At 35.4% G+C, this 21103-nt stretch overlaps 1 non-coding gene across 1 annotated transcript; it reads right to left on the bottom strand.

Moving 5' to 3' along the window:
* Window positions 1-523: 523 nt before the first annotated feature.
* Window positions 524-630, bottom strand: LOC124886211. The gene has a single exon (XR_007043297.1). It is a non-coding gene; the product is annotated as a small nucleolar RNA R71 (small nucleolar RNA).
* Between the last annotated feature and the right edge of the window lie 20473 nt (window positions 631-21103).

Genomic DNA, 21103 nt, shown 5'->3' with positions numbered 1-21103 from the left:
TTGTAGAACCAGAACTGATATTTCAACAATGGCGAAGAGCTCAATATCCCAATCAACAGGTTCAAATGGCTCATCCAGCTGATCCAAATGACCCTATCGATCCAAATGCTGAAAATGTCCCATATCTGGTTATTCCAACTGTTCCTGCTTAACCAGCTGCTAGACCTATTCATGAGGAGGAAATTTCACTCACGAACCATGTGACGAACAATATTCGCAAGCCCAAACCAGGTGGCCAATTTGAATTAAAGCAGAATATGGTGCAATTGTTGAATTTAGTGGGGCAATTCCATGGCCTTTCACATAAAGACCCGCAATAGCACATATAGATCTTCCTAGAAATAAGCAATACTTATATTCTAGAAGGGGTGAATTCTGATTATATTAGATTGACGCTCTTTCCTTTTTCTCTAATGGGGAAAGCAAAGAGGTGGTTATATGCTGACCACCACTCTCCATTACTTCATGGGAAAATCTAGCTCGGAAGTTCCTTATTCGATTCTTTCCATCGGGGAAGACTGTACGTTTGGAAAGTGAGATTCTACATTTCAAACAGAAAGAAGAAGAGAATATCTACCAATCATGGGAGAGATTTAAGGGTATGCTCAGAAAGTGCCCTCACTATCATCAGTCCAATGATGTTCTCATTCATACTTTTATTTAGGGATTGGAGCCAGATACGAAGATTCTCTTGGATTCAGCAGCAGGTGGGCAGGCTCTTGAAAATACTTATGAAGAATTGTACACACTGCTGAATCAGATTTCACAAGGGAATCCTGACTGGCATGCTGATTCAAAGAGTGCTCCTAGGAAGGTTATAGGGATATTGGAGGTAGACCAATTTATTGCATTACAAGCACAAATTGTAGCAATGCAAAATCATATAATTACTCAGCTTAATAACATAAAGTTGGGGGTTCCACAAGCAACAACTACAGCTAATGCAGTCCAACATGCAAATTTTTGGTGTGAGGTTTGTGGAAGTAGTGAGCATGCAACAGATGCTTTTATGGCCAATCAAGATTCTGTCAACTATGTAGGGAATACGAATCATCAAGGACAATAGAATTTTGGTAACACATATAATCCCAACTGAAGGGACCATCCCAATTTCTCATAGGGTGGAAATCAAGCACAGAACACTAATCAATATAAGGGGCTAGTAAAACCAAATCAATAGTCGGTTAAGAATAATCAGGATATTGCGCAAGCTATTAATATAGAGGAGATGATGAAGCAGCTTCTAGCTCAACAAGCATAGTTTGCAGCAGAAGTAAAGACTCAACAAGCACAGTTTGCAGTAGAGTTGAAGAGTCAATAATTGCTTATGAGAAATTTGGAGTTGTAACTCGGTCAGATTGCAGGATTACAAAATACAAGGCCTCAAGAAGGCTTACCTAGTTATACTGAGGCAAATCTGAAGCAGGTGAATACGGTTACAACAAGAAGTAGATTACAAACTAAGGAAACGGTTCAGGAGAAAGTTAGTCCCATAGTTACTGATGATGGTTCTAAATAAAATGAGGAGAAAGAGGTCAAGAAAAAAGCTGAAAGTGATAAAATTAATGGGGAGCAAAAGACTCTACCTTTACCCTTTCCTCAAAGGGAAAGGAAGCATCAAGGGGAGGCAAGTTACAAGAAGTTTTTGGATCTTCTAAAGAAAGTTCACGTAAATCTTCCTCTTTTTGATATTTTTTAGAATTTTCCAAAATATGCAATATACCTAAAGGATATAGTGGCAAATAAAAACTGGTTGACAGAGTATGCTATAGTTACACTTACTGAGGAGTGAAAATCCAAGATTCAAAACAAACTACCCACTAAGCTGAAGGATCCAGGTAGTTTAACTTTGCTAATAAATATTGGGAAGACCATTAGTGCTCGTAGATTGTGTGACTTGGGGGCTAGCTTCAATCTTAAGCCTATATCTTGGCACTAAAAGATGGGTCTTGGGAATCCCAAACCCACTACTATTGTTTTGTAGTTGAAAGATAGGTCTCTTGCTAGGCCTGATGGTATTATCAAAGATATCTTAGTGTAAGTGGGATCCTTAATCTTTTCAGTGGACTTTGTAATTTTAGACTTTGAAGCTGATCCCGTTGTTTTATTTATTTTGGGATGTCCTTTCCTAGCAATAGGATAATCATTAATTGATGTAGCAGCAGGGAAGATGACAATGAGAGCGCATGATAAAACAGAGGTTTTTGATGTGTATAAGGTGCTAAAATTACCAGCTATATATGAGGAGTTGTTTGCTATATCTGTTATAGATCTTAAGTCTGATCTGAGGCTATTATTATCAGATGATCTATTGGAGCGAGCTTTGGTAGGTCATGATCTTTATGGATATGTGGAAACATTGGCATTAGTTTAAATCATGAATTTTGCGATCATTGAAATAAGAAAATTGCCTTTTAAGCCATTGAACAAGCCAATTGGTCCATCCCCCAAAGCTTCAAGTGATGAAGCTCCCAAATTAGAGCTTAAGGTTCTTCCTCCTTACTTGAAATATGTTTACCTTGTTGACAATGATACCTTGCTTATTATTTTGTCTGTAAGATTATCTGATATACAGTTGCAGGAAGCAATGACAGCGTTAAAAAGGAGAAAAAAGGCGATTGAGTGGTAGATGCCTGACATTACAGGGATAAATAAAGCTTTTTCCATGCACAAGATACACATGGAAGAAGGTTTCAAACCAAGGGTGGAGCAACAACGCAGGTTGAATCCAGTGATAAAAGATGTGGTGCAGAAAGAGGTCATTAATTAGCTTGATAATGGGATAGTTTATCCACTTTTAGATAGTAAGTGAGTAAGCCCAATACATTGTGTGCCAAAAAAAGGTGGGATGACCGTGGTTACCAATAAAGCAAATGAACTAATTCCCACTCGCATGGTCATGGGATGAAGAATCTGTATTGACTACCGGATGCTGAATGAAGCCACAATAAAGGACCGCTATCCCATCTTATTCCTTGATTAGATGTTAGATAGGTTGGTAGGGAAGGAGTACTTATGTTTTCATGATGGTTACTCAGGTTATAATCAGATCACCATTTCTTCCGAGGCCCAACAGAAGATGACTTTTACTTGTCCATATGGTACTTATGCTTTCAAACGCATGCCTTTTGGCCTCTTCAATGCGCCTACAATATTTTAGAGATGCATGATGGCAATCTTCTATGACATGATTGAAGAATTTGTCAAGGTATTTATGGATAACTTCTCTGTTTATGGTGATTCTTTTGATAAATATTTGTAGAATCTAGATTGAGTCCTAACTCGATGTGAAGAGATAAATTTGGTGCTGAACTGGGAAAAATGCCACTTTTTGGTAAAGCAAGGGATAGTCCTTGGACATAAAGTGTCATGTAGAGGACTTGAAGTAGATTGAGCCAAAATTGAAGTGATTGAAAAGCTGCCACACTTAGTCACAATGAAGGGGGTGCAAAGTTTCTTGGGACATACAGGTTTCTACAAGCATTTTATTCAGGACTTTTCAAGATTGAAAGCCCTATGTGCAAATTATTATAAAAAAAGGCCAAGCTTGATTTTACGGCAAATTTTCAAGAAGCCTTTGAGAAGCGAAAAAAGAAGCTGATAGAAGCTCCTATTCTGATTTCTCCAGATTGGGAGTTGCCATTTGAATTGATGTATGATGCTTGTGACATGGCTATAGGTGCTATTTTGGGGCAAATAAAAGACAAGGTATCTCATCTATTTACTATGCTAGTAAAGTCTTGAACGATGCTCAAATAAATCATACAGTCATTGAAAAGGAGATGTTAGCAGTAGTTTATGCATTCGATAAATTTAGAGCGTATTTGGTGGGCACAAAAGTTATTGTTCACATAGACCATACGACCATTAAGTATCTCTTTAATAAAAAGGTCGCAAAGCCTCGATTGATCTAGTGGATTTTTCTACTGCAGGAGTTTGACTTAGAGGTTTGTGATCGTAAAAGAGCAGAAAATCAAGTTGCAGACCATTGTTAGAAATGCATGATTATGTTGTTTATAACTTTCTTTGCATTTGAGAAGAGTTTTTGGATGAAAAATTATTGTCTATAAAGGAGTGTGAAGTTCCTTGGTATGCAGACATTGTGAATTTGTTGGCAAGTAATTTTTACCCTCTTACACGTACAATTCAACAGAGGAAGAAACTGCTTCATGATTATCGTGCTTATATATGGGACGGGCCTTATCTTTTTAAGCTGGGTCTGGATGGTATTATATGAAGATGTGTTTCGGAAGTTGAATTCACACAAATGCTACAAAAGTGTCATTCATCCCCTTATGGAGGACATCATGGAGGTGAGAGAACAGCTCAAAAGTGTTGCAATCTAGTTTCTTTTGGCCAACATTGTTTTGAGATACAGTAGCTTTTGTAAAGAGTTGTAATCAATGTTAGAGATTAGGTACAATTTCAAGGTGCCACGAGATTCCCCTAAACAACATCTATGAAGTGAAAGTATTTGATGTTTAAGGGATTGATTTTATGGGACCATTCCCACCATCAATTGGTAATTTATACATCTTAGTGGTAGTTGATTATGTATCTAAATGTGTGGAAGTTGCAGCTTGTCCCACTAATGATGCAAGAGTAGTGCTGAAGTTTGTGAAGAAGCAAATATTTTCTCAATTTGGCACTCCAAGAGCTATAATCAGTGATAGAGGTAGGCACTTTATTAACACTTGGTTTAAGAATCTTTTAGCTAAATATGGTGTTAGACACAAGGTTTCCACTGCGTATCAGCCATAAATGAGTGGACAAGTTAAGGTCTCCAACCGAGAGATAAAATAAATACTATAGAAAACTGTTAATGGGCAACGTAAGGATTGGGCAGAAAAGATAGATGATGCATTATGGGCATATAGAACAACTTATAAGACACCTATAGGGACCTCTCCGTATCTGTTGGTTTATGGTAAAGCTTGCCATTTGCCTGTAGAGCTGGAACATCAAGCTTATTGGGTTGTTAAAAAATTAAATCTGGAGATGAAGGCCAGGGGAGAGAAGAGATTATTACAGCTTATTAAATTAGATGAATTTCATCTTAATGCTTATGAGAATGCAAAACTGTATAAGGAGAGAACCAAGAGATGGCATGACAGGTAAATTCAAGACAGAGTGTTTGAACCAGGAAAACTTGTTTTGCTCTTTAATTCAAGATTAAAGTTTTTTCAGGTAAATTACGGTCTAAGTGGTCTGGGCCTTTTGAGGTAGTACAAATGACTCCCCATGGAGCAGTTGAACTGTGGAACAAAGAGAAGACTAATAAATTTTTGGTGAATGGACAACGTGTAAAGTGTTATTGGGATGATCATGGAGACAAACACAATGTATCTATTACTTTCACTGATGAGTGAAACTGAGCTAAGTCGTTCCACGATGTAAAATAAGGCGCTGCGTGGGTGGAAACCCACGAATGAAATATAATAGGATAGCTTATTTTTGTTTTAATTTTTAAAAAAGGAAAAGAAAAATGTAAAATACAAAAAGATGAGTCATGCCACGACTAAAAATAAGGCGCTTGGTGGGAGGCAACCTACTTTTTCTTATGAAATTTTGTTGTTTTTGGTTGATGTATAGGAATGAGAAATTTGGTGAAGATAGAGAAGATGAGAAAGGGGTGAACTAGATCTTTGAGTAGGTTAAATAGGTGCTAAGAGGTGATAAAGGTAAGGGTGAAGAAAAGATGACCCAAAATATGGGAAATTTGGCCTTAGAAAATTTTTTGGATACAATTTCTAGTGGATCGATGCGAAGTCGATGCGTCGCATCAATGTGCATCATTCTCACAGTTAGAAAATTTTTCAAAGGCTAGTTCCAGTGAACCGACGCGATGTGAACGTGTCGCATCAGTCTGGACAATGTGGTACCTATCGCGTCGCGTTGATGGTCACCCAGGTAACACTTAGAATAAATTTTTAATTCAACTTTCAATGTCCTAACACGTCGCATTGATTCTTTGATGCGATTTCTGATGCATCGCATCGTTAACACATTTTCATATAGAGTTAATCCTAATCAGATCCCACCTCTATATCCCCTATATAAACCCTATTCCTCTTATTTTTCTCTTCCCCTACTAAACCTAGCCACCACTTCCCCTAAATCCTCGAAGCCCTAAATTATTTTTTCCAACTCTTGTCCTCTTTGGTGCTAAGAACAAGCATAATCTTCATTTTCTTGACTAAGTTTAAGGTACAATGTCTAGCCAGCAATAGAGAAGCAAGGGAAAGAATGTGGCTGGTTCATCTGAATCCAGACACAAAAGGAGTCGAGATGCTAACAATGTGCCCCCAGCCCCACATATTCCAAGGGGACAACCAAGGAAGTATTGGACAAAGGCAGTTATGGAATCAGGGTGAAATGGTATTCCCAAACACAAGGAATTAAAGTATTTAGCTGATCAATTCATTAATAGGGCGAGCCTGATGAAAGAATATCCGAGTATGGTGTGCAGAATTAAGGCGCTAGACATGACTTTCCTATTTGAACATCCATCTGAGTGCAACCTAAGTCTTGTACGAGAGTTTTATGCTAATTAGGACCAATAAAACAAGGATGTAGAGGTTTAGGTAAGGGGTTATATGGTTACTTTTACTGCTAATACAATGAATGATCTACCAGGTACACTTATGGTGGATGCGGAGCCACTAAAAAGAATAAATATTGAGCCACCGTACCAGCACATTCATCATCTCTTATGTGGTACTCGTTTGATAGCCAGGTGGTTCACCATAAGGAGGGTGGCACTCATGTGTCACTCTTCTTTGCTCACATGAATAGAGAGGCTCGACTGTGGGCCAAAATTATTTATGCTTGCCTCGTCCATGGGACACATATGACAAAAGTAATGCGTGACAGGGTGTGTATCATTTATGCCCTAATCGCAAAGATATTGAGTTGAATGTTGGTTCAATCATCTTCTCTGCAATGAGGAAAGCTAGGTTTTTAGGTGGTCGTCCGCTTGGATTTAGTGGGCTGTTGACTCGAATTTTGTAGTAGCAGGGGGAACCTGAGGAGGATGTGGATTACATTCCACCAGTTGTTATACAGCCATTGGATTTCACTCGTACTAAGGGTCTTGCCGCTCATGGTGTTACTTTGACTATGCCTAAGCGTTAGGATCAGAATAATGAGATCACAGATCAGATGTATGGGTTTACTATGCTTCAGTTGAAGATTGGAGGGCTTCCAGCCACCCAAGAAGAGGTTCATGTTGTGGAGCTGGATTATCCACTAGGGCGTTATACTCGAACCATGCTGAGGATAGGCCCCAAATTTGATAAACCACTAGATGATGATGTCCCCACGGATGAAGAGAGGCTGATGGGTTATTCTGATGATGAATCAAAAGAGGGAGAGCAGTCTGATAATGGCAATTCAGGTGAAAATTATGGTGATGATAAGGGTGCCAATGATGACATGATACACTAGTACCATTTGACTGAGTAGGGAGTATGCCACCACCTTGCCAGATGCTTATTTGATAGCACTGGGATAATGCTTCATTTTAAGTATGGGGTAGGGTGGAATTTCTTAATTATTCTTCTTTTCTCATGTTTTGGTTGAACAATTTTATATTTCTATTTTGGTTGGATGATTTTCTAGCTATTCAGAACAATATGTCTGTAATAGTTAGTAAGTTTACAGTTTGGATGGTTGGCCTTTTTGGCAAACTCAGTTTTAAGTATTTACTTTTCATCCTCCTTAGCAAATTTTAGTTTACAGTATTATTTTTTCCTTTTTTGGCAATTAGAAATAAATCGTCATAGTTACTACCCTCCCCTATGATAGATGGATGACAACTGTCTTAAGGGGAGTTTGTCTTTAGAAGCTGAGAAAGTGATAAGATCCCGATTGCGACCTTTGAAAATTACTTTGTATTGGGCCAGATTTTTATTTTTCTAATTATAAATTCTATTGTTTTGAAACAAAAGAATAAGTGTTTTTAGATGTTAAATCTCAACAGGTGTAGTGTAATTTGATTGGCTTAATGTCAAATTTGACAAAGAACAAGATCAGGAACCTTGGGGACCCGACTTGACACCTTAGGGACCCGACTTGACTCTTAGCATACACCAAGTGTGTGAGTATTTGTTTGTATTCTACATGTATAGGAATGACTTGAACTTGACTGGTGTATTTACAAAGCAAAATAAAGGGTGTTGGGTGTAGGAAGTGATTTAGGCATTTCTTTGTTAATCAAATTGTAACGACTTTATTTACCGATCCTTATGCATGCCCCTAGTTATCCCCGTTGAGCCTATTGCCTGATTTCTTTTGTAGCCTCATATGAAGCCTAATCTTTTCTTTGATAGACCTGAATTCAATCCATAGCTCTTAAGCTCTTTAATATAGATAATTGAATAAGAAGGGAGTATGAAGTATAAGAAGGAGAAAGATGAAAGTAAAGCTCTAAAGAAGTGTTCAGTGTGCGTTTAATTGTGATAGTTAGAAGTTTGAGAAAATGTGAAAGAAATTATTTTCTTTTGTTGCTCGATTTTTGTTACAATGAACCTATTTTGGCCTTGGTCCATTTAGGACAATGTGCACCTCAACCAAGGTGAATAGCTTTAGTTGAGGGCAGCTACTATAAGGGTGCGTAACAAGAACTGGGGGTGTAAAGAAAAGTTGAGAATTGAATGGTAATGAAAAAGCAAAAAAAATACTCTTACCTTAGTTTTATTAATATGCTTAAAAAGAGTGGGGTGAAACAATTGATGTATGAAGGAAATAAAGTGAAAAGTTGGGTTGATAAAATGTTATTTTAGTTAAATATTGTTATATATTAAAGTGCTTAGGGAGATTAGTCATTATTTCCTAAATAGTTCCTACCCATCCCTTAGCCTACATTACAACCATGAAAGATCTAATTGATCCTACATTTCAACATTCGGCTATTAGTAGAGTATTACACTAAGGGCAAGCTTATCGTTCATTCTCTATTATGTATGAATTCTTTGTTGAGAGAAAGTGATTAAATTTTGATATTCCCCTTATGATAAATATTGAATAATTGGGAGTGATATGGGGAAACTTTCTTGTTGTGACGGTGCATGCGGATGAAAGTACGGATTACTTATTGTGTTGTTTGCATGCTTTGATTAAGTTTTCCAATAAATTGAGTGTCACAGTTGAGATGATGAGGTTTGAAACAAATGGTTCATGTGCAAAAGAGTATTCTTGACACGTTTATGTAAATGCGCAACGCTAGCATGATTCTTAGGTTGTGATTAGAAGATTTAGTGATTGTGCTGCTTGAAGTTGTTTGGGGACAAACAAGGTTTTAAGTGTGGGGTGGTGATCTTAGGCGTATTTATATATATAAACACCGCTATCTACCCATATTTGAACTTGTTTTAAGAACAAAAATTGTGTTAATTATATTTTATTTGAGCTAAATTGTGTTTCGTGGGTAACCAATGTGATTAGAGATACAAGGTAAATTTTCAAGGGATTCAGATGAAAATTGGACATATATCATGAAGCAATTTCTTATTGATGGTGTGGAATTAATCATGTTAATGTGAAAGATCACTTTTTATCGAGTTCAAGAACATGTGTAGATGCACGAGAGCAAGAATAAAAGGAAGCAGTTGAAAAATAGGATTTATGAGAGTTAATTGAACATTTGGGGTGAATTTCCATTGACGCAACGCGAAGTCGACGCATCGCGTCATCCCGTAAATCCTGTGCCTTTGCCAAAATTTTAGAAGGAACTTCTAGAACCTTGATGCAAAGTCGATGTGTCATGTCGATCAGAGAGTTCGATGACTTAGTCAAAATTTCAAATGGAAATTCTAGTGATGCAACGTGATGTTGACGCATCGCATCGTGTGGTGTGAATTGAGACTTAGTCAAATTTTTGAAGTTAAGTTCCAATGCAACAACATGAAGTTGATGCAATTCGTTGCATCAACAGTGTAGATCTAGTTAAATTTTCTCAAGTATAAGCAGAATACGTAAGTAAAATTTCAAACACTTTTTGCAAGCATAGCAGCGGCGGAAAAGCATAAAATTCTCTCTTTTAGGGTTCTTATGATTTCTTTTGAACTTCTTTACCTCAATATTAATTTTGGGTATGATTAATTACTTATTTTTTATGTTTAATTCAAACATGAGTGACTAAATACCCTTGTTCTGGGGTTGAGGTCAAGAACATAATTACTCCTTGATATTCTTTATACTAGTGTCTTTTTGGATTATCATCTGGGTTTTTATTGATTTCTTGAGCTTATTATTTTTATGAGTGGCCACCATTAGAATAAATCTATATTTCTATGTGAATCTGGGAGGAGAATCTTAGGATAGAATGAAAAAATCAAGGAGAAAGGTTCTTATCCTTTTATGAAATAAGGGGTTTGAATTAGCATCTAGAATAGGGATATACCTAGAAGCCTTGCTTCGTTCAATTGCAAGAAGCTAAATTTATGAGTCTAGAAGAATTGTTGTATCTCTGTGGGAGTAGTAGCTGCAATATTTCATAGATAGAAGATTTGAGGTCGGGATACCAAGATCGTAGCATAAACCTTGCGAATCAACTACCCGATAACCAATTAGACTGCTATAAGAATAGAGACTTTTGTGATTGTTCGAAATGCCTCAACCCTGGAATTCTCATTATTATTGTTTACAACCCTGCTTGCTTTGCGATTGTCAACACTTATTATTTCTTATAATCATTAATTTATATTTTTATTCTTGAATTCCAAATTATATTGATTCTTTTCAACACTTAATACCTAATTATCTAAAACTAAGAGTTGGTTGAATTTCTAGTTGCTTAGTCCTTGTGGGAATGATATCTAACTGTTTAAGTCATTATATTACTTGTACGATTGTGTGCACTTGTGTGTGCATTTGAGCCGCACCAATAAATTTCAATAAAACATGCAAAGAACAAAGAAGAAGACAAGGAAGCAAGAATATCATAGAATATAAACCAGTGAAACCACACACCTCGTGTACATAGACCTATTATTTTGGTTCTAGTGGTGATGAGATCCAAATTCTCAGGCAAAAGAGGAGAGAGAACATAAAAAAAGAGGAGACAATTGCGATTGGTTTAAAAAAGAGAGGAGAAAAGAAAAATATTTTTTTGAGAGAAAATTGTAGAGATGGTTTTGAATATTTATTGGTGGTGCATTTGGTATTTGAAAAGACAAGATGGTTTCATTGGAAGACAACACAAGATAAGAGAGTTTTGACTTTTGAGTTATCCTAAAAACATTTGAGCTCATTTTACCTTTATTTTATTTGGAAGAAAATTACTTTATCCAATAGATGGGTAATATGTTGCAATAGATATTTTGTCTGTTTGAGATTTTCTAATTGATGTGTCATCTGTTGCAATAGATGTCTATATCTGTTATATAATTTTCAACAGATAAGTCGTCTGTTGTAATAGATTACCCATCTATTGTAACAAATGTCTGTAATTGTTTGATAATTTTAAACAGATGCATTATCTGTTGCAATAAGTTAGTCATCTATTTATTCAAATTAAGCCATTATTATTAATAACTAAATTGATTTAATAAAAAATTAAAGATGAATTTATACATTCAATTACAATTGATCAATTGATCTCATTACAATAACATGATCAACTGTTGTGTTCGTTCTGTGTACGGTGATCAATTGGCTAATTTTACTTGAAATGGTTCAAATCAAGCTATTAATTGTAATAACTAAATTGATTTATCAAAAATTAAAGATGAATTTATATATTTAATTACAATTTCAAATGATCTCATTGTAATTACATGATCAACTATTGTGTTCGTTCTAAGTAGGGTGATTAATTAACCAATTTTACTTAAAATGGTTCAAATCAAGCAATTAATTATAATAAGTAAATTTGTTTAGCTAAAATCAAAGATGAATTGATATGTTCAATTATAATTGATCAATTGATCTCATTGCAATTACATGATAACTGTTGTGTTCGTTCTGAGTAGGGTGATCAATTGACCAATTTTACATGAAATGGTTCAAATTAAGCATTAATTGTAATTACTAAATTAATTAATCTAAAATCAAAGATGAATTGACATGTTCAATTACAATTGATCGATTGATCTTATTGCAATTACATGATCAACTGTTGTGTTTGTTCTGAGTAGGGTGATGAATTGACCAATTTTACTTGAAATGATTCAGATCAAGCCATTTATTGTAATAACTAAATTTATCTATTTAAAATAAAAGATGAATTGACACGTTCAATTACAATTGATCAATTTATCTCATTGCAATTGCATGATCAACTGTTGTGTTCGTTTTGAGTAGGGTGATCAATTAACCAATTTTACTTGAAATGGTTCAAATCAAGTCATTAATTGCAATAGCTAAATTGATTTATCTAAAATCAAAGATCAAATTGTATGCTCAATTATAATTTTAATTGATCTCATTACAATTATATGATCAACTATTATAATCTATTACAATCGATTTAACCTTCTATAATAGATGAATCATCTATTGGAAATTATTAAATAGATAACTCATCTTTTACAATAAATAACACACTCATTTTAACAAAGGATTTTATTTATCTGGTCATTTCAAACATATTACTCATCTGTTGTAACAGATTACTAATTTGTTGCAATAAATTATTTTATCTGTTTGGCTATTTCCAAAGTATTACCCATCTGAGGCAATAGATGAGTAATATGTTAGATAAATTTTTTTTAATTATTCCAACAGATAACTCATATGTGAAAAATTATCAAACAAATATGGACATGTAATTAATTAAGTAATTAATTAATATTAATGTTAAATTAATACTAAATTCATTTTTAGTTTCAATTGAACTTAATAAATGAAGACTAGTTTTAGTGAAATTAATTTTATTTACTTTAAAATAGATAAAATTTATACCTTTTAAAAAATTAAGTAAGATCAACGGGGACCAATTAACATTTTCACAACTTGTTTTTTTTTTTTTAAAATCAAATAAACCCATACAAATCATCCATTTGCGAAAAAATATTTCATCATTTCAAATGTAGAGTTCTCTCTCTCTTCTTTATCTCTAAATAATGCAAACAAAAACTACTCAACATACTGTTCAACCTTTCACAACACATCAATTTTATTCCCATTTCTGACCACATAGTTTAGTTGTTATTTTTGACTTACTTCTCACTTTTATATGTCATTTTCTCTTTCTTCACAGGTAACAGAGTTCGAGAAGAGTTCTACATTTGTTATTTTTTCTAAAAATTAGGGCTTTTTAGTTATTGATGAAAAAATATTTATAGTTATATTATCTGTATTATCTTCGAGAATGGGTTAACAATTTTGAGTTTTAATGCTAAAAATATAGGAAGAACCCAAGAAAACCCTAGTTTTTATTGCAATATTTTGTTGACTATCTTGCTATTATTGGATGGATTTTGTGGACTTGTTGTTGGTGTTCGTATTGTTGGTGTTAGGGGTCTTGGTGTTGGTTTTGTTGTTAGTGGTGTTGGTATTAGTGGTGGTGTTGGTATTGATGGTGGTGTTGGTATTGGTGGTGTTGATGGTGTTGGTGTTGGTAATGGTGTTGGTATTGGAAATATGGAAGACCTGATTCAATTTTATCCAATAGATGGTCCATCTATTAAAAAAGATGGGTAATATGTTGGAAGTTATCAAAACATAACTGTTACTTGATTTGATAACTTCCAAGAGATGACCTACTATTACAACAGGTGAGACATTTATTGGGAGATATTAAAATAGATCTTCAAACAAATTCCACATCTGGTGTAACAATTATTTCTATTGGAGTAAAACAAACCAGGAGTAGAGGAGTAGAGGGGTAACTTTAAAGATACCTTTCCTTCAATCTCCAAGAAGGGTTTTTAGTTAAAAGTGACAAAAGAGTTTGAAAATGAGGTGTAGGTGACTCAAGTTTTAATAATTCGGTATAGGTGAAATTAATTGATTATGGATTTATAAATTTGAGAATGACCCACAAGGTTTATAATTTACACTTTGATCTAATGTAACCCCTAGTATAATTAGAAAAGGAGGAAAAAATTACCATCATTTCTCTCTCTTCGCATTTATATTGTTGTTTCTCTCTCTTTGCTTTATTGTTAATTTGTTGTTTATTATTGCTTGTTGCTGCTTTATTCATAAACGTCTTCTTCATTATCATCATCATCATCTTCTTCATTATCATCTCTTCTTTGTTCATCATCATCATCATTATGTGCTTCTTGTTGACCATATTTTGAGGTCAAAATTTGTTCGTATATCACTTAGGCATTACTTCTAAGGTGATTTTGGTAAGTTAAATTATGATTGTTAGTTGAATCTCTCATCTGGGTATACAACTACTTTTGTTTTCAACAGTGGATAGGACCTGAACAATAATCTAATAGATGAGTCATCTTTTGCAATAGGGGAGTTATCTGCTGCAACAAAGTAGTCATCTGTTGGAAAGATGACTCAACTATTGGATTCATGTTACAAGTTATATATAGTGCTGTAACATGAATCCCAATAGGTAAGTCATCTATTTCAAGAGATCACTCATCTGTTGTAATAGATTACTAACCCGTTGCAACAAAAAACCCTGTCCACATGCTATGGTAGAGCTTCGAGCCAACATGGTGCACAATATGGAACTCAAACTTATGAATACTCATTTCCATATTAAATGGTTGAAAGATATATAATGGCACATAGTGAGAATATTAATCCAATCCTATATAGATTTTGGAGAGATTAATACCTTCTCCATATATTGACTAATCACTATTAAATTGGGAAGAAGGCAATATAAGAGGAGACATGGATTCGTAGAATCATTTCCATCAAGAAAAAATAAGTGCAACATATGAAGTAAAGCTGTTCACAAACTAAAAACATGCCCAGATCATAATGCACCATGATCGTTGTAATAGTCTTGTGTTGTTGTTTTTTATGAGCTCTTATAATTTTAAATCATTGTTCGGAATGTAAATGTTATTATTTATGATATAGAATATGTTTTTATTAACTTGCGCATTATTAGAAAAGATAAACAAAAACTAAATACAACAAACTACAAAAATATTTTTAATAGATTACCTATTTGTTGCAATAGATGGACATTTGCTGGAAGAACCCAATATAGTTCATCAAATTTGGATTCTGTTCAACCAACTATAACACCCCGAATCTAGTACTCGAAACACTACACAGTGCTTATGACCCCGAAGGACCACAAGCTAACCTATGACTGATATCTATACCTGTACACTGTATAACATACTAAATATAGTGCGTAAATGGAGGTTGAAAGGCCATAAGGTTCAAAACTACATGACTAATAAAATATAACATATGAGTGGGGTAATAGAACACCAAAAACTGAATAACTGTCTGAATATACTATAGTTCGAAAAACCTCTTAAACATAACTGTCTGGATAAGGAATTGATGGGACATGTCCCCAACTAACTCCAACTTATAAAATAATCAATGTGATAATAAATAAATGATCGTTTCCTTGAAAGAAGAGGACTCGCTGCTAACTCTGACTGTTGAGACTGGAATGCTACTGATGCTCTGGAGCTCATGCTTCTGAACCTATGGTATAAGACACCATAACAAAAATGCATCAGTACTTTGAATGTATTGGTTTGCATGGAAGGTAGGCTGACTGAATGGGGTTCATATGCATGGACAATACTGGCTAACTGACTAATATGAATGTGAGAATACATGCGTCAATAGGTTGTAACTATATCTGAGATCGTGATAACATGAATTTGCTGATAACTAATAGGACTGATAACTACATTCTGATGACTGATATAACTGATGACATGAGTGACTGTATCTGACAGTCCTGAATCTGATGGAACAAGCTGAGTGTCGTTTTATTCTGAGTTGACTGTATCTGATAGTCCTGAATTACGAAGAACTATCTGAGTTCTATTTGTGAGACTGAATGACTATATCTGACAATCCTAATTCTATAATAAAAACTGTGGTAAGTAGTTCTCTAACTGACATGCCCATAATACGCCATTATGGCTGAGTTAGGGTCCAATCTGTAACCCCAATTGGAAAGGTGTTAATAGCGCACCGTTGATAAGGACAAGCTGTGAGTGACCCTCATCTGACAGTGTCCCTAAAAGAGAATAGTGGGGCCCTCATCTGACAGTGCTTATCCACCTCATCAACCCTCATCTGACAGTGTTGATGTCTTAACCTATCCTGGCTACATAGTTTTGGAACATAAGGATAACTTTTAAGAATCACACCCTCATCTGATAGTGTGTGTTCCCATCATTGGGTTGACTCGGTGATTATTCCTACTCTCATCTGAATAGACACTGATCATAGATTACTGAACTGAACCGGACTGAATTAACTGAGTTCTATTGACTGGCAGAATAATACTGAGATTACTGTATTACCGAGCTTTCCTGAGTCACATGACTGAATGAGTTCTATGGATCATGGATTGATTGAGGATATCATGAAAACATGACACGGACTCTATGAACATAACTATATTTTTTGGGTACAAGTTCCCCCAGGACTCGATAGAAGGAAACTGACAAAGCATGACTTTCTTGAGTACAGGACCAACATCAAAAATATATAATTTATTGGCTAAGATATTTCATTAAACACTTTACATACATAATTTGTACATGCATGGAGATTCCATATTATCATACTAGTATGACACTTTTCCTTCACAGAGGTATTTAATGAAACATGGGGGGAGCATGCTATGGTTTTACAATCATCAACACATCTAATAATCAAGGATACATCAATCAACTTATAAATTGAAGGACATATCATGAATACCACTTAATTTCTTACATAATAGAATTAATTCTTGTAATTAATAGTCTATAACATGGAATGAAACCAAACAACAATATGAACATCACTTTTCAATTCAATCAAATCATGAACATTCATAAATATACAAATCTTTGATTTTTAAAAGAGATTCTTGAGCTTCATGGGTGAAAGAGACCCATCAATCAACACATGATACACCTTAGTTCTTGAAATTGAATCCCCAATTGAAACCCTAGCTTGTTCTTAACAGAAAATTGAGAGAAACTAGTATATTTTGGGTTTCAAATAACTGAATCTCATGTTAAAGGGCTAAAATAGGGGTGGAAAATTGATCCTTTTAACCCTGGACATATCTTTTAAATTGGTGGAAATTTCTCGACCTGGACCCCTAGTGTGACACGGTTCTATCATGCCGTGTCACTGGAATTTGACAATTGGGAAATAAGGAAATGGCACGACGTGGAGCCATCGTATTACCACTTCATTTGAGACCTGGAAGTTTAGTGCGATACGGAGAAATCACGTCGGGACACTAGAAAAAGGACAATTGCCATTTTATCTTGTGGCGTGGCGCGCCACTGACCAATATAGCACTGTTTTATGACGGGGACTTAAAATAGTTATAACTTCTTACTCGATTATCAGATTTATTAAAATTTTATATCGATGGAAATATTATTGAATTTCCCAAATGGAAAAAGCGAAAATCTTAAAAATTCCCCATGGATATCATAGAGTCTGTTTGGGCGTTGCCCATAAGTACACTAAAAGTGGCACCCTGCTAATTTAGGCAACTGGACTAAGCTGAGAAACAGTTCTACTGACCCTGATAACCTGACTGGGGATAATTTATGACTTTATGTCCTGGCTTGCCACATCCAAAATAGACATCGCTACCAGCTCTGCAAGCAACCTTATGGTTCTTACCATAAGTCTTACAAAGGGGATTTGTTCAGGCATTGCTGACACTACCCCGAGACTTAGAGCCTGGCGATCTATCTCTATTTCCATCCCTGAACTTAGGAGCTGCAGCACAGGCTGAAGAAGGAGCTGGAACTGATGACTTAGGATAGAACTAAGAGCGGTAGGCTCCTTCTGATTTAGGTTGAGAAAAGTTGAAACAACATGTCTTTGCTCTCTTATTCCGTTTCTCCCGTATCTTAACCTTTTGATATTCTATCTGCTGAACATGAGTCATAAGCCTAGCTAAATTCATGTCACTATTCAACATCCTAGATCTACACTCGTTGAACACACTATCATTTACCCAGAAACAAACTTACTCATCTTGACCCTACTATCTGCAACCATATGAGGAGCATATCTGGATAATTGAGTAAACTTAAAAGAATACTCATTCACCATCATGTTGCCCTGCCTGAGGTTGATGAATTCTAATACCTTAGCCTATCTCAGCTCTTGGGGAAAGAAGATATCTAAGAATGCAGTGACAAAATCCTCCCACTCAATAGGCCCTGCATTATCTGGCCTTTTAACTTCCACTATTTAACCAAGTGTGCATAATATCCTGTATCTGGTATGTAGCTAGCTCATCACTTTCGACAGGAGTAACCCCCATAATGTCTGTAACCTTTTGAACCTGATCGATGAATTCCTGAGGGTCCTTATCTGACTTAGACCCAAGAAAGGATAGATGATTCACTTAGTTGAAGTCCGCAATTCGGGCTGTAGCTGAATTATCCACTAGGTTGGTCGGAATAATGGCTGGTCACTTATTTTGAGCAACGACTGATTAAGTAAGAGTAGTGAATGCACTCTGAACTCTGCATGAGATATATGTTCCCTCAAAAGTTCTTTGGGTTGAGGGGCTGACTGATTTTCTTTTCTTCTTTTAGGAGGCATGTTCTGTAGAAGAAAGGGAGAAATAGATTAGACAGAGAGATTGACTTGAGATTATGCTCACTGGAATGACATCAATGCTGATAGAAGGGAAATCTATTCCTAAAACATCTTATAGCCTCCTATACATAAATGTGACGCGCAATACACCCCTTACAAGACTCTACTAGATGTGGCTTTCACACTTCTAAGGACACTATTGAACCTTAGGTTCTAATATAAATTTTGCAACACCCCGAATCTGGTACTCAGAATGCTACACGACGTTCATCTCCCCAAAGGACCATAAGCTAACCCATGACTGATATCTGTACCTGTACACTGTATAACATACTAAATATAATACAAAAATAGAGACTGAAAGACCATAAGGTTCAAAACTACATAACTAATAAAATATAATGTTTGAGTGGGGTAATATAATACCCAAAACTGAAATACTGTCTGAACATACTGTAGTCCAAAAAACCTCTAAAACATAACTGTTTGGATTAGGAGTTGATAGGATATGTTCCCAGCTAACTCCACTTTATAAATTAGTTAATGAGATAATAAATAAATGATCGTGTCCTCAAAAGATGAGGACTCATTGCTGACTCTGACTGCTGAGACTGGAATGCTACTAAAGCTCTAGAGCTTGTGCTTCTGAACCTATGGTATAAGACACCATAGCATAAATGCATCAGTACTTTGAATGTATTGGTATGCATAGAAGTTAGGATGAATGCATGGGGTTCATATGCATAAACAATACTGGCTAACTGACTAATATGAATGTGAGAATACATGTATGAATATGTCGTAACTTTATCCGAGATCCTGAAAACATGAATTTACTAATAACTAACATGACTGATAATTGAATTCTAATGACTGATATAACTGATGACATGAGTGACTATATCTGACAGTACTGAATCTGATGGAATTAGCTGAGTTCTGTACTGTTCTTTGTTGACAGTATTTGACAGTCCTGAATTCTGTAGAACTATCTGAGTTCTATTAATGAGACTGAATGATTGTATCTGGCAGTCCTGATTTTGTAATTGAAACTACATGAAGTAGTTATCTAACCAATATTCCCCTAATATGCCATTATGGCTGAGTTGGGGTCCAATCTATTACCCCAATTGGAAGGGTGTCAATACCGCACCACTGGTAAGTACAAGCTGTGAGTGACCCTGATCTGATAGTTTCCCTAAAAGAGAATAGTAGGGCGCTCATTTGACAGGGCTTATCCACCTCATCAACCCTCATCTTACAGTGTTGATGTCTCAACCTATGCTAGCTATATAGTTCTGGAATGAAAGGATGACTTCTAAGAATCACACTCTTAACTGTTAGTGTGTGTTCCTATCCTTGGGTTCACTCATGGCTAATTCATACTCCCATATATATAGACACTGATCATGGATTATCGAACTAAACTAGACTAAATTAATTGAGTTTCGTTGACTAATGGAATATCAAACTGATAGTGCTTATCCACCTTATCAACCCTTATCTAACAGTGTTTATGTCTCAACCTATGCAGGCTACATAGTTCTTACATGAAAGGATGACTTCTAAGAACCACACCCTTATTTGACAGTGTGTGTTCCCAACCTTGGGTTCACTCAGTGCTAATTCCTACTGCCATCTGATTAGATACTGATCATGGATTATTGAACTGAACTGGACTAAATTAACTGAGTTACGTTGACTAATGAAATAGTACTGAGATTACTGTATTACGGAGCTTTCCTGAGTCATATGACTGACTGAGTTCTATGGATCATGGCTTAATTGAGGATATCGTGAAAACATGATATGGACTCTAGGCACATAGATATATTTTTAAGGTAAAAGTACCCCCAGGACTCGATAGAAAGAAACTGACAAAACATGACTTTCTTAAATACAGGACCAGCATCAACCTTACATAATCCATTGGCTAAGACATTTCATCAAACACTTGACATACATAACTTGCACATGAATGGAGATTTCATATTATAATACTAGTATGACACTTTTACTCCGCCTAGGCATTTAATCAAACATAGGGGGAGGATTCTATGGTTATACAATCATCAACACATCAAATAATCAAAGATACATAAATCAACTTGTGAATTGAAGGGTTTATCTTGAATACCGCATAATTCCTCACATACTAGAATCACTTCTTATAATTAATAGTCTATAACATGGAATGAAACCAGACAACAACATGAACATTACTTTTCAATTCAATCAAATAATGAACATTCATAAATATACATATGTTTGATTTTGACAATTGGGAAATAGGGAAATGGTGTGACGCGAAGCCATCACGTTGCCACTTTGTTTGGAACCTGGAAGTTTGGTGCGACGTGGAGAAATTATGCTGGGACACTGGAAAAAGGATAATTTCCATTTTATCTTATGGCGC

Source organism: Capsicum annuum, chromosome 7, assembly GCF_002878395.1.
Source record: "Capsicum annuum cultivar UCD-10X-F1 chromosome 7, UCD10Xv1.1, whole genome shotgun sequence".
NCBI lineage: Eukaryota > Viridiplantae > Streptophyta > Magnoliopsida > Solanales > Solanaceae > Capsicum > Capsicum annuum.
This window is presented reverse-complemented; position numbering and strand designations above follow the sequence as displayed.